The sequence below is a fragment of the Gymnoscopelus microlampas genome, assembly GCF_963454915.1.
Source record: "Gymnoscopelus microlampas genome assembly, chromosome: 4".
In the NCBI taxonomy this organism is placed as follows: domain Eukaryota; kingdom Metazoa; phylum Chordata; class Actinopteri; order Myctophiformes; family Myctophidae; genus Gymnoscopelus; species Gymnoscopelus microlampas.
Genome location: NC_139941.1, coordinates 37,279,503 through 37,291,651, shown reverse-complemented (window position 1 = coordinate 37,291,651; position 12,149 = coordinate 37,279,503). Strand labels below are relative to the sequence as shown.

Genomic DNA, 12,149 nt, shown 5'->3' with positions numbered 1-12,149 from the left:
GGTTTACATTCCCCTATGAGACAATTCTGTCATCTCTTTAATCCCATTAGCCTACGTTCCCAATGACAACTAAAACATTCTTCCCTTCAGGACAAATGACAAGGCCGAGGTTGTCCTACTTTCCAGCCCTGATACTAAAAGTACCGCTTAGCTTTAATAACAGCAGTAGCAGTGTTTATGTTAATAAGTACCTTTAATAACCGTAGCCACTGCCATAATACAGAACCTCTGGGGTCAATGTATTGTAACATGGTTACACCACTTAAAAGGTCATAGTTCAAACCACGGGCCCCTTCATTTCTCCGACCTTTCTCCTCCCCATGTAGGCTGCATCACCAATTTACCACAATTGCTACTTGTCACTCTCTCTCTTTCTCTCTCTCTCTCTCACACGCACACACACACACACACACACGCGCACACACACACACACACACACACACACACACACACACACACACACACACACACACACACACACACACACACACACACACACACACACTTGCCTGCATCTATAATGCATTAGTGTTGCATACATTGGGAGCCACTGGAGAGGTCTCCCTTCCTGCATTTACCCTGCATCATTCATGCATCACTACAGCAAATCATTCTTGAGCTTAAGCTGTACTAAAAATGGTTTTGTGAAAAACTGGTATTTGTCACCCAACTAGGTAGCAGATGAGCCATTGTAACTGGAAACAATAATTCTTCTTTGGGATATAGTGAAAGTGCAGCAGTGATTCTGCAATGCAGAATCCAGTAAGAGGTACTGATTGTATATAGTGACTACAGCAATACATCGTTAGCTAATGTAGAAAGAACTACATTAGCACGTTGCCAGTGTTAGCGATGCCACTATTACTTGTGTGGAGAATGTTGTATATTGGCTCATATGGACACTTGCACAAAAGGTTGAATGGGCGATTCCGTAACTGGGAGTGGGTCATCAATTTGCCACCTTCCATCTGTTAACAGGCTGAGCCAGTCTGGGTCATCAGTAATTATATTGCTGTTCCATTTAGCCTGGCCCCTTCATGCTGGGTGTGAAAGCAGATAGGGCTGAAGGAGTGTCCATACAAATTGTGTGTGTGTGTGTGTGTGTGTGTGTGTGTGTGTGTGTGTGTGTGTGTGTGTGTGTGTGTGTGTGTGTGTGTGTGTGTGTGTGTGTGTGTGTGTGTGTGTGTGTGTGTGTGTGTGTGTGTGTCTGTGTGTGTCTGTGTGCGTGTGTGTGTGTGCAACAAAATGCTTGTGTGACTTTCTGTATGAATGTGAACTTGGATTGCATACTTGCTCTGAGTTTGATCGATTTCAGGTGCTTCAGATGTGTCTGTGTAAATGTCTGAATGTTGTGCTTTAATATATGAATGTGTATGCAAAATGTGAATTGTAAATATTGCACATTATATGCATATGTGTGTGTGTGTGTGTGTGTGTGTGTGTGTGTGTGTGTGTGTGTGTGTGTGTGTGTGTGTGCATAGGCAAATCAGTTTCCATGAGTGCGAGGAGCTCTGTTATCACATAGTGATAGTGTGTGAGTATGCATGCCCTTGGTGCTGCATGTATTCCACTCTATACTGTGACAGCTGCTGACTATGGATGTCTTTGGGGATGTCACAGCAGCAGCAAAGTGCTCTTCACTGGCATGATCCAGCCAGCATGCTGGTGCCTCTGCTCTGCTCCTGGGAACAAAGCACCCTGCCCTACTGACACAAGGAAACTCTCTCCACAGTGTTCCCCCTGTGGCTTTATGTAGTTTGGTTCCACATTTGTCCTTGTTTTTGGTCCCAGTTATGGGTTGAATTCGTAACATCAAGGGAATTCCTGAAATCTGGGGAATAAACTCTAGGTATTCCTCTGTGGCTTAATGTTGCAGTTTCTTTACGCACCGTAAAGGAAGTGTAAGTTTGTCCTTTTTTTGTCATGGGTAATTTTAGTGCTGCCTCCACATTCATCTGTGTTTGTCCCAGATTTGTCCCAGACTGCATTGCTCAAAACATTGTTTGGGTACTTAATCATACTAAAAACCTTCCATCTAAACAGTGTCTAGTGCAGGTTGCAGTGCTAAAGATGTCCTTGTGATACTTGTTGTCACAAATTACACCAAGCGTGTTTTTCCAGAGAAATATGGCAATTTTAAACTGCCATTTTAATTTCACACTTTACCTAGCAGTGGTGTTGATTGTCTCACTACAGGGTGCTCTCAATGAATACAGGAGAAATGCTACACTCGACTGACAAGCTTATGTTTCCAGGCCAAACAAATGAGGCATGATATGGCTCCATATGAGATGCCACTAGCATGTCAGCTACTTGTTGGTAATTGATCTGATTTGTATGCAAATGGTCTTCTGCTGTTAAATGATGTCAGTGGATCGGTGTTACAATTAAGTGCACAAACTTATGCTGATTTTGTGTCTGGCACAAAGATTTCGCTGCACACAATTACACAAATAAGCATAATGAAGTGTTCACTTTTGTGTCACACAGAAAGCAGTGCACATTAGCTCTGTTTCAATTTAACTTTTCTGCAGTGGCATTTAGTTTTAAGAAGTAGGCCACAGGTTCAACATTCTGGTGAGTGGGCTTTTATTTGAAATCTGCAAGGCAGCCCCTCTCATGGCATTGTAGACCAGTGAGTCTGCTACGATATGTACTGAGTATACTATAGTAACATTTGCAAGCGTTCATCATATCAGTCACTTGTCTTCTATTGCTGTCAGTGTGGGCTCGAGTGGTGCTCATCACCTACGGTGCTGGCTGCTAATTGCTTATCAATTATCCAGAGGACACAGCACCATTGAACCGGGCAATGGCAAGTGACCTATCTCATCATGCTCCGATGAGCCCACACAGTGTTGTTGGCGGAGAGCAAGCAAGTGAGTGTGTGGTCCTCTTGACCTCCTCTAAGTGACGGATGGCCAACATGGCTGTGTTTATGTCGGGGGCCGTACAGCCGGGGCCACAGTCTCATTAGCACTGGGCTGCCACCCTGCTCTTTCACACTCCACTGATATCAATCTCCTGTTCTCTCAGGGTTGGCTGAGCCTGCCTGGTCGACATACCCGTCTGTAACTACCCCAAAAGTCAAAGAGCAGCAGTTGCGAGATCTACTACCCTAGGATATTGACATGTGATAGTGATGTGCAGGGTTAAAATAAGATCTAAGCGGAAAATACCTGACCCAACTACCAGACACTTTGATCTCATCCCGGTGGCAGATTGTCCGGTTGAGTAGTGTGTGTAGTAGTAGTACTAGTGTCCTGTTTCTGAAAGGTCACAGATTTGATCCTGCCCGTGCTGTCTGTCCCTGTCATTTGGTCCTTGGAGCTCTAGGTCCTGACATTCTGGGGAGACGTTTAGCTCATGTGTCACAAAGCGTTGATTTCTTGGTCACAGAGACTATGGCAGTACAAAAAAAGAACCTATTCATGTGAACCTTTAGTGTGGGAGTTCCCCGCAGGATACAGGTGACTCAAAACCACACTTGGCATGACGCTGGTGATACTCAGGCTTTTGCATTGATGGGATCACGCTCCCTTGACATGAGGCTCAATCCGCTGCGCCCGTTTCGCCTGCTCCCGTAACCTATTTCATTATAGCCCCAAAGCAATTTGTGGCACCGGCTGTATTTGATTATGGTGCGTTTATTTGCTTTGAACCTCCGCTACCACACACACACACACACACACACACACACACACACACACACACACACACACACACACACACACACACACACACACACACACACACACACACACACACACACACACACACACACACACACACCACTCAGCCCCACTTTCTCTGGGAAAGCCGCTTACCTACCTGTGCAAATCAACCGTGCAAATAAAGCAGAGCTGCCTTGTCACAACCACCTTATTATGATTAGAAAGTATTAGCAATGATTCGGTGACAATTCCTGGGAATGTAAGGACAAACACATCTGCTCTGCTGTCACTGATAAATCTTATGTGAGACCTTCGGTGTTTGGGGGGGGGGGGGGTACGGTAATTTCCTTTTCTTGTCATTACTGCATTATTGGACACCACAGGGAAGAGAGACAGGAAAGACAGCGCAAAGAGAGCGGTTATATTATATTATATTATAGCGGTCATATTGCAAGCTCTGTTTATACAGTACATTGTAAGTGCAATTACTTGCTGGAATTCCTCTAAACTCTTTAAGTTAGAAAATTTGAGGAAATTATTAAACCCTTTTGCTGGCCAAATGTTGGCTGTGGACAGTCATATTCATATATCGGTGCATCTTGTGGTAATGCAGTATGCACAAGTAAGTGGAAACATTTCCATAATGTTCTCTATTTGATAGCTAATGCCTACCATACTTGTTGTGGGCATGATTAGAAAAGGTTCAACATTTCTACATTACTTGGAAGTTTTGTAACTGAATTATTGTTTTGTATTGTGTTGTTTATCACATAGTTGAAACTGAAAAATGTTGGCTGTTGTTTTTATATTTTGTTGGCTATTAATATCAGCCAACCATGTTTATATCATTATTCCCATCATGCTGATCTTCAATTCTGAAAACCTGTCATTAAGGATATCCTATACTATAGCTTTATCCTGACAGCAGCAGCAGGGAAATATGTATAAATCCTTAACACAGCTTAACCCTCCCTGTAGGTATCAAACAGGCAAGCTGTAAATAAAATCACACAATTATCCATCTGTCACAATAGTAATAAGATGTGTGATTTGCTTCCCTCGCTGTGTGAGTGACGTGGCCATAGTAAATCCCTCTTTCTCTCTCTCTCTCTCTCTCTCTCTCTCTGCCTCACGTTAATCCAAAATCCGTCTGTTAATCTGCTTTGACATGAATTTACAGATTTGTTTGGGGAGATTCTTTATCCTGCCCTGTGATTTTTGTTTAGTTTAATATACACTCCAAATGGGTATTTTCATTTGGTTGGTTAGCCTAAGTGGAGTTCCACTTGTCAAGGACAAAATTGAATTTTGGGGCAGAAATCTGTTTTATAAATAGAAACAGCACTTCAACGGTCCTCAATGTTTTCTGCCCAGCACCAGCATTTGACTTTCTCCATGAAATCATGACCCAACGTGTTAGATAACACTATGCTGTCAGCTTTGTGTGTGTGTGTGTGTGCGTGTGTGTGTGTGTGTGTGTGTGTGTGTGTGTGTGTGTGTGTGTGTGTGTGTGTGTGTGTGTGTGTGTGTGTGTGTGTGTGTGTGTGTGTGTGTGTGTGTGTGTGTGTGTGTGTGTGTGTGTGTGTGTGTGCGCGCACGCGCGTATCTGGGCAAAGACTACAGACCTTGCTCTGCGATTCATGCAGCAGGCTCCTTCGTTTCGCTCCATAAACTTAACTTGCTCCGTCAAAGTTTAAGAAATATTCATATGACGACAGCGAAAAGTTAAACTATGTTCCCCTCCCCCCCAGGAAATGCCTCTTGAATACATCATGTCAGAATGATCAAGTCATGATACTTTGCATGAATTAGCAGACTTGTGACGCGATTTGTCCCTGTGTTAAAAACTGAAAATGACCTCATTATGAGCTGGTGCTGTGGCAATGACTCAATGGAAGTTGTGGATTGGTGGCATAATGAGTTTCTTGCATGTCTCTGTTATGCGCTAACTCTGTCTCTCTGTGTTTATTTTGTGTGCGTCAGTAGGCACTGTGTGTGTAAGAAAGAGGCAGGCATGTACTGCAACAGACATTATCTGTTTCAAATAGGAGAACTTGTAAAACATGGGGGGTCACGTTTGTTCACGCGGTAACACTGCCATCACATCCTGCATGTCTGTGATTGGCTATTTCCGCCTGGCGGCACAATAATCCCATATCCTTCTGGGATTGGCAAATTTGGTTCTATTAATTATAGCTTGACGGGTCGCATATCCCTTATCTCTGCAATTATACATTATTTTGTCTAATTAAATAAGTTGTCATTGGTGGATAAATTTTTTTTTTTGAGAATTTTGGTACCTTGCCTGCTACCATGCGTTTACAAGAAGTATGATGCTGATTGGTAAAATTGGCTAGATTAGCTGTGGACAGACAGACACACAGACAGACACACACAGACAGACAGACACACACACACACACAGACACACACACACACACACACACACACACACACACACACACACACACACACACACACACACACACACACACACACACACACACACACACACACACACACACACACACACACAGTCACACACTAGTCACGACTGAGATCTCTGCCTGGTGGAGATATCGTTATGCTATTGGCCATGGCCACCTGTGCCATTAGGGCAGTTTGAGTATGATTGATTTGCTCAGGACCACTTTGTTGTAGCTCCTCACAGTTGTTGCTGTGTATGGGGTGGGGTTTCTCTTTCTCTTTTGTTTCCTTCATGCCCAGATATTCCTACCTGATATAGGGATTTGAACAGGCATGACAAGCTTCCTTCTAGTTCTTTAACAAATTGGCATTAGTGACGCTAAATCTACTGCAACAGCTATTCCACAGAAATCATGATGTTAAAGGCACAAGGTAAAAAAATATATCCAATGCAATATCAAGCCATCGGCTCCCTTTCTTATGGTATCAAATAACATTTGTCTGTGGATAATTTGTATCACAAACCAAATTTAGTTTAGTATGTGGCAGTAGCAATTGTAATTAAGAGTCAGCTGTCTGAGAAACACTGAACACCAATCAGGAAGTTTTACAATTCTTAAAGCTTTCCAGTGAAGTTGGTATGAAAACACATTCACACCCATCTGCCTCAAGGCCCATGATTTATTCATTATCTTCTGTATGGAGATTCAGAGCTATTATTGTTACAGTAACATGCAAACACCACTGTCTTCCCCTGCCAACAGCTGTTGGTTCTGCCAAAATTCAGCACCGCTGTCAGTGTTCCTACAAATTAGGATTCTTGTAATCACATGTATTCATGTCATTTTACACTTTTAATGGATTGAAGTGCTTTATTTCAATATGAGATATCTGTCCAAAATGGAGGGAAAATAATTTATGACAAAACGACTGTTCAATGGATGTACCAATTGGTCCATGATGACAGGATCCTTTTATATTTATTACAAACACTGAATGATAAAATTAAGTTATTATTATTTCCCCAAAACAGATATACAGTACAGTATAGCCTTTTTGAATTAAAACTGAATTCAATTTGTTTTGATGACATTAGTTGAGACATGTAAATTACAAAGCAGCACAATACAGTACATGCTGATGCGCTACAAATATCTGGACAGTTTTAAACACTGTGTATTCATATAAGTTTTCTCATTCTCATTCATATAGAAAGCTGTTACGTTTGGGTGGTGTCTGAGTTATGGATTTGATATTAAGCACAGTTGCTGTAGTGCGAACACTAAAAATTATGGCAACACTGATACAGAAATATATTGACTGATATATCACAGTATACTCACACAGTACTGTTTCCTAGAGTAAAAGTCAGACTATGAGTTGTGTATGCATTTATTAGAGAGCAAAATAAGTTTATGTTTTCCTCAGAGTGGTTCTGGCATACAATGGTCAGCAGGGTAGTATACACCCTCCAGACACGTTAAATTTGTTCATTCAAATGCAGATTATGTGTAGAGTCTAGACATATTGAAAGTAGCACAGAAGATGCTGACACACATCCAGTTAATGTTGTTGCAGCAGCATTGCAGTATTAAGACATCTTGGCTCTACAGACAGCCCATGTTTTCTTTTTTTTTTCTTTCTTTTTTTGCAGGGGCTGCCGCAATCCTTCCTTGCCATTTCCTTCTCCTTACAGCGATAGTGATAGCAGCATTGTGTATCATTTGCTGTTGCTGACAAAACAACTCCAGGTTTAATTAACAAGACAGCCCCTCCTGAGGCACAGCTGCTCATTGGCTAACACGTCCCAGGGAGAGAGGTTTCCTAATGCCAACAGGACGTCCCCATAGCTACCGAACCGTCACACACTGTGGAGCTTGAAGCATGAACGTGTGCTCTCTCTGTGTCTCTCACACACACACACACACACACACACACACACACACACACACACACACACACACACACACACACACACACACACACACACACACACACACACACACACACAGCACAGTATACACGTGCACGTGTGCACAGCTATGTATACATAGGCACGCTCACATGAGCTAACTTACTGTAGGTGCAGACACACATAGGATACACGCACACGGATGCTTGCCAGTATACACTGGTGCTCACACACAAATACACATCCCAGTGTACATGCACAGATGCACATAAATGCCTCCACTCATATAATAATAAATATTATATTATTATATATTTCATAATAAACACCTGAGTTACAAATGTACTTGGACTGTTTTTTTTTCCATCTACACCAAGTCTCTTCGTCAAAAGTAATCGATCTACAAACTCACAACGTGTCGCGTTGCAACATGTTGTGAGCTTGTAGATCAGATTTTTTGGTGAGCGTTCCCCTCAGAATGGGAGACAGACACACACACACACACACACACACACACACACACACACACACACACACACACACACACACACACACACACACACACACACACACACACACACACACACACACAGAGCGAGAGACACAGACACATACAGACACACACAGACACAGTGTTGGACCTCTACAGTGCACCTGTCCAGGATATCGACCAATGACCTAAATATATCCAGCCAAGGAAGGCGCTGTCTCTGTGTGTATGTGTGCATGTGCGTGTGTCAGTATGCAGGTTGGGGGTTGGGAAGTGCCAGAGAGTATCCCATGAAGGATTATCACAATACTGGAACCACAACAGCCTGAAGTGCACACATGTGAAAAGCCCTCAGTGTGGATTTGGTTCAAACCGTGCCACCATCATTCATGCATGTAGCCTATTTTATGCCATTCGTTGTTCACAGTTACACTTCATGTTTTTAGGCATTAAGGTTACATTGATATCCAGCATGTCTGGAAGTGAAACAGTAGAATAAGATAATCTACTTCTCATATCTCGTGTTTCTTCCCCTGGCTCTTCTCTCTTACATTATTATTCAAAATTCATAATATAGCTTGGACTTATGGATATACGTGAGCGTATACATGCGAGCATGTCGTGGGTGTGCAGGGAATAATTATGGTATACCCTCCGAAAAAACCTAGCACACACCACTGGGTACGTAGTTCAAACTAGTTGTTTAAATACACAGACAGTACATAACCTGTGAGCTACCCATCCCTGCTGCACCTATTGAGCTTAATACAATATGTACTTAGGGTCTTGTCTCATTATGCACTATGTCATAAAAAGACTAATTTTGACCTGGCCTACTATTTCTTTGACTCTATGTTTTTTGATCATTTCAATTTGACACCCAGCAACCGGTTTTTATCTTTATCTAGACTTGAGTGATCTCATCTCATCTCATCTCATCTCACATCCACATTTATGATCTGACGTGAATTTCAAACATTTGTTTTTGAGAATAGGAGCCATGCTTGACAGTTCTCACTGAGTCAGTGAGAATTACAGACCTTTTGAGTGAAGCAATTAACAAAACGTATAAAGTCAGTGGTGTGCAGATGTTATGAACATATTACTATTAAATGGAAACATGACACAAAGTACTGAAACTGGTCAATTCAACAAAGCAAGTTAAGATTATTAATATTAATATAATCTACCCAGTTATCACTGTCACAGGTCTTAGGTAATCTAAATCCATGTTGAAGATCAAACACCAGCCTTTGCTTTAATGTGTGTTTTTGTTTACGCTGTGTTGTCAGTGACAGCCGTGACTCGTCTCAGACGCAGTCGAGGCATGGAGCATGTCTCTGCGTCTCGGTGCATGTTTCATAAAGCACTCTCGGTGTGAAAGCAATTAGCGCCAACAGTTGTCAACATGCTCCTCTGCTAGCTACAGTAGCAAGTGACGCTTGCTCTGGCGGGAATAGGCTTTATGGGCTGAGCAAGGTTGGCAATAATTTGCTCAGAGCTCTCGCTGATCCCATATGAAATAAGATAGGAAAATATGATAGCTGTTGCACTCCAGAGGCCTCGGCCTCTCTGTCCCAACAGTCTTGTCTTTAAAAAGGCTGATTGTTTGTTGACATTCTTTTTTTTATATGTATTCACTTGTTGCATAAACAAGTGTTAATTTGTTTTATGAACACTTTACTTGTGATTATGGTGTTTAGCATTTGAAGATAGAAGCAAGAGAAATACATGATAATGTATAGGAAAAGTCACTTGCTAGAGACAGCTCTTTTTCAAATATTACCATAATATAATCTTAGGCTGCTGTGTGTTTGCATGTCATGTGAGCATTGGCTCTTGCCAGGGTCAAGAGTCAAATATGTCAAATATATGCTGCGCGCCCCTCCCCTCTAGGGTAGAATCATTGGGCTTCGGCTGCCTCTGAGTGTATATGTAACAGCCAGGCAGGCCGCTAGTGTCCTCGGGTTGAGGCTATGTATGCACGTTGTGGTTAGGGTAAAAAATGTTGTGGTTAGAAATCAATGCATGGTCCTCAAATGTGCATGAATGAGCCTGTGGTGTGTTGCATGGTCAGCAGCGCATTGCATACTGTATGTTGCCTATATGCCTCTGGCGTGAACAAAACCAAATAAGGAGTTCAGCATACAGTGTGACAGTGTTGGCAGCCACTTCAATAACCCGCAGCCATGATAACAGAGCTTGGATAAAGGCAGAGTGTTATGCAATGTAGAATCTCTCTCCTGCGTGAATTCCCATCGCTATCTGACTGACAGTAGCCTGTCATCCCAGGCGGAAGATGAAAGGGGGGGCCACTTTCATTTTCCCACTAAAATGAAAGTGCCTTGTCACGAAGACTGAACTCATTGTTTGACATCAAACACAGTATTGCTTGAGTCATAAAGCACTAGTGTACAGGGATTTGGTCGGGAACTGTGTTTTCTTGGTGACATTGGCGAAGAAATAACTTAACTGACAGATTTGTGAGCCTGAAGTATTTAAAAAAAAAAATACATTTCAGGCTCTGTGTGTAGCTCACTGTGTCAATTCAACAGACCGCATTACAGAAACATCTACAGTTTGTTCAGTCAGTTTTTCATCAATCCATTGCCTCTTGCAGCTCTTTGTTCAGTTTTCAAATCTGAATCACATGGATGCGAACTATACAGAAGCTTTGTTTTTGGTGGCATTTGTTGACATTAGAAATGTTGTTTGTTTCGGAATGCAGACATGGCTAACAGAGGAAAAGCGTCCGTGTGCATAAGACTATTTGGACAGATGAGCGCACGCTGCGTATGACAGCTCTGTTAAGTGCTCTTGGCTTACAAGATCTTATCAGCGGCTAAACGACTTTTGTTGTGGCCTAGTCTGACAGCGCTCATTATATACCTACTCTCAATCTCTGTTTGTCACTCTGTCTCTCTGTCTCCCCGTCTGTCTCTGTTTCTCTCTATCTGTGTTTTGTCTGTCTGCCGTTGACTCTGTCAGCAAAATGTCCAAGCAAGTCAATGTTGTGGCTGTGTTTGAGTGGTACAAAGAGTATATGGGGAAATAACAAGGTATGTACAGTATAATAGGAGATAGGCCTATGTAATGCAAACCTGCCAAGCAAAGAATAATGCTAAACGTACAGACAATAATAATATGTTCCCTCACCCTCCCTCCTCTCACATTCTCTCTCTGTCTTCTGTCCGTTTCTCTGCTCTCTTTCACTCCTCTGTCCTCTCTATTTCTCACGTCCCCCTACACCCCCCATGACATCTTTCTCCCTTCCCTCTTTATCTGTCTTCCATCTCTCTCTGTGTTCTCTCACGGTCTCCATTTTCCTCTTCTCTTATTTATGGAGGGCACGTGGCGGATCTAAGGATGTGTGTTTTTCTTTCACAGGTTGGGTTTGTTTACCTGTAGATCAAAGGCAGAGAAATGCATCTGCTCTTGCGTGCAGGGCTGCACAGCTCATTTCAGATAGGTGGGGTGTGGGGGAGGCACTTTGTCAGGGCATTTGAAACGAGGACGCGCGCACACACACACACACACACACACACACACACACACACACACACACACACACACACACACACACACACACACACACACACACACACACACACACACACACACAGGAAGGCACTGCTTAACCTGGCGCC

The 12,149-nt window shown here is 42.6% G+C and overlaps 1 protein-coding gene across 11 annotated transcripts in view; it reads left to right on the top strand.

Annotated features, from left to right (window-relative positions):
• fbrsl1 (fibrosin-like 1) overlaps positions 1 to 12,149 on the top strand; it is a 386,897-nt gene that overhangs the window by 1,630 nt on the left and 373,118 nt on the right. The window lies entirely within an intron of this gene.